General features: G+C 35.9%; 1 pseudogene; it reads left to right on the forward strand.

Annotated features, from left to right (window-relative positions):
• The first annotated feature begins 1,014 nt into the window (after window positions 1-1,014).
• LOC122326979 lies at window positions 1,015-2,323 on the forward strand (annotated as a pseudogene).
• Window positions 2,324-3,764: the final 1,441 nt, after the last annotated feature.

Here is a 3,764-nt window from a genome sequence, read left to right on the forward strand (position 1 = left end):
AGAAATCTTGGTGTAATCCTCGATGACCAACTAACCTTCAAAGATCACATTGCAAAGACTGCCTCGATCCTGCAGGTTTGCACTACACAACATCAGAAAGATCAGGTGTCCTTTCTAACAGAGCAAGCTTTTCGCGCGCAGCTACTTGTCCAGGCCCTGTCATTTCTAGACTGACTACTGCAATGCTCTTCTGCTGGATTTCCATCCAACACAACAAAACCTCTACAAATGATTCAGAATGCAGCAGCAAGGCTGGTATTCAATGAGCCCAAGAGAACCCATGTTACATCTCTCTTTATCTCCTTACATTGGCCACCGATTGCAACTTAATAATTATTATATGATTCTTGGGCCGCTGGATTGTAAGTCTGCCATTTTGATGTTTTTGTTGGTCAGTAAAATTGGAAGGGGTTATGTACGGTCCTTTATTACAGGCCTATTCTCACCAGGAGACGGTATAAGTTGTACAGTGTAGAAATTTCTTAACTTTAACGTAGAAATACTATTACTATTGTACAATTAGTGCTGTCAAATTATCAATTTGACCCAAAATAAAAAGGTTTTGTTTATGTAATAAATTTGTGTGTGTGCTGTGTATATTTTTGTATACATGAATACACATACATTCTGTATATTCTTCTTAAATATTTACATGCATTAATATAAATATATTTAATATTTTAAAAATTCTTAAATATTTGCATGCATGTTTGTGTGTATATAAACATACATATTATGTAAGCAAAAACGCACTTTTATTTTTGAATGTGATTAATCGCTTGATAGATTTAGTTATATTATTCCTGACAGAGGTATGCAGAAAAAATTATTTGAAAAAATAGAGTAAAAATAAAATGGGGTAACCTTAACTATGATTAAGAGGCTACATTTTTATTTATTTTATTATGTTTTCTTCACACTCCATAATAAACAAAGCAAAATGAAAATAAATAATTACATCGCATACCAGGATGTGTCTGTAACTGAAGCTGTTTAATCTATCTCCAGGGGAAAATGGGTAACACGACGCTTCAAGAAGCAAACAAGGTTGCATGAAAGAAATAAACAAAACAACAATATTCAAACAGGAAGAGCCTCAACCCGGCAATTGCTGTTGTAAAACGAGGTATCATACAGAACTCCGGCCTCGCCTATGTTAATGATGAAAAACCTTCCTTGCCTTTGCTGAAAAGAGAAAAACATTGCTTTACACCAATGCAGAAGCGCTTGTGATGAGAAGAGGGATGTTGAATGAGGCTCAAGAAGTTGAGGTACAGCAAAAAAACCCAAATGAAACAGTGCCATTATTCCTGAGCTTTTCTTAACTTTGTAGCCTGGCATGAATACAGTAATGATGTTTTTTTATTTATTTGGTGATTGGTCATCAGCTGCTCTCTCTTCAGCTAGTCTACCAGACCACCGCAGCATGAATCCATGTCCCGGCCTACGTAGAGAGGGAATCCAAGACGCTTTTTCTGTTCTTTCTGTGTTCCCACTTAAAGTTCTGAATATGAACAAACACGCACAAACACGCGCGCCAGGGACGACTTTGTTACGTGACTAGTAAGGATGCTGGGAATACTCTGGAGCCAAAACTACAGACTTGACGGAAGATGTGATCGGTGAGCGGATAAAGAATGGGCGCCATTGCTGTCGGCCCGACACTACGCTCAGGGATGAAGAGCTGGAAGACTGATTATCCCAGCATATGCTTATTGTTACACAGGGGCAACCCTGATTGCATATCGTACGCTGCTGCTTGATGTTCAGTTTGCTTACACCTTTGCTTTAGCATTCTACAGCGCACGCATCGGCGAATCACGTGGAAGGCTGGAGAAGCAAAATGGATGTTGAGTCGCATGAGTGCTGATGGCCGTAGATCATCGACGATGAAGGTAAGAGTACCTGTACTGCAGCAACGCTGAACCCCGCTTTCTGGCTACAGAACGGAGGCCTCAGTTACAATTCTGAGCGGATTTCGCAAAGGTTTTATCCTCAAACAAGCTGGATAGAGACCGACAGCGGATGCCAAGTGGAAGAAGCGTGTTGAGTTTTTTTAGAACAGAGCGATCCTCCAGCGCACGTGGTTGCCTCATTCCCATCCCTCCGATCCAAAAAGTAGAGTAGATCTCGGCTCTACTTGAATAAACTCCACTGGATTCTCGTGGTCAGATCAGCCTTGCTGATATTGCACATGTGTCCCGCAGCGCATTTTGATCTGGTGGAGATTTGTTCGACGCCGCTTGTCTCATGGAGTGTGATTAAACATGAGAATGAAGAAATAGCTTTGCTGCTTGTTTCAACTCCTGAGAAAAAGCTGTGAAGGTGTTGATTTCCATAATAAATACATATGCCATTATTGTATTTGATCAGCACATTATCAGTCTAACTACACATTTATTTTGTATATTAATTTTTTTCATTCCTGATTAATAGTAAAATGTATCTGTATCTTTGGGGATTTTTTTGTTTTGCAGGAAATCTCTCAAATGTGTAACATCAACATGGTGTTTCATTTTTACATGATATACAAAATTATGCTATATAAAATATATCTTTTTAACATTACATCTTTTACAGTATCTTTTTTGATTTGAATTTCCCCAAAACAATACTGTGAGCACAAAGTAAAAATTGTGAGTAGCTGAACTTAGTATTATAGTATGCTGCAGATTTCCAAATGTATAGAGGTTTTTGTGAACCGAAGGTCGTGAATATGTAATATGTAATATTTAGTGATTTTAATTTTCTTTTTATTGTTAATATTTTGTCACAGAAGCATATGCTTATTTTAATATGATTTTATTTTTTTCTTCAAGCAAGGCTTTCACACGCCATTGCTCATGCATGAAAACATGCCTGATCTCACCTGAGAGCTTTTTTGTATGAATTTAATTACTAAAGCTAAAGCCATTTAGTTTGTAATTTTGCTAGCAATTTTGTGATTCTAAGGCAAGATTGAATAAAAAAAAATGTGTGCTGGAATGACCAAATCTGTCCTTTTTCCTGTGTCTCTACAACACTATAAATAAGAAAAGCACAGCATGAGTGGATTCTTTAGACTATAATAGAAGAGTGACTATTATTATACTATAGTTATAGTAATCTGGATCTTGTGAGATTACTTTATTGGAGAATTATTGATGGAAGACAGACTTGAAATGTAATATTAGATCTTATTTTTTATTATTTGCTAGTCTATATATATATATATATATATATATATATATATATATATATATATATATATATACAGTATATGTTGTCCAGTCATGTTGTCCAATGTGCTAAAAATTAAGACTCAAAATTATTTAAAGCTAATACAGTCAGCAATATAGGTGGTTGAGGAGTTACTGAAAAAATAATAACAATTTGTAAATAATATCTACTGTATAGGTTGAACTGATGTCTAATTATGTTTCCTTTGTTTTAATTTATTCCTTATTAACACAAAGATAATATAATTAGCCAACAGCTACAGTAAAAATGTTGTTGTATAAAACATATATTACTTAATTTTCTATTGAGAACAAAATGAAACAACATAACACTGGAATCTATTTAAACAGAATACACCGCGGTGTATCTCAAGACCTGCATACGGTTCCATTGGTTTTGTAGTTTTTAAACACAAGAACAGGTTGTGTGTAAATGGACTGTTGTCAGAAGTCAGTTTCTGAGTATGCTAGAAATATACCATGTGATTTGTCCCCATCCTGCATCGGTGATAATAACTTCAGCTCTCTTAGCTTTTCCAGAGAGCT

This window comes from Puntigrus tetrazona, chromosome 21, assembly GCF_018831695.1.
Source record: "Puntigrus tetrazona isolate hp1 chromosome 21, ASM1883169v1, whole genome shotgun sequence".
NCBI lineage: Eukaryota > Metazoa > Chordata > Actinopteri > Cypriniformes > Cyprinidae > Puntigrus > Puntigrus tetrazona.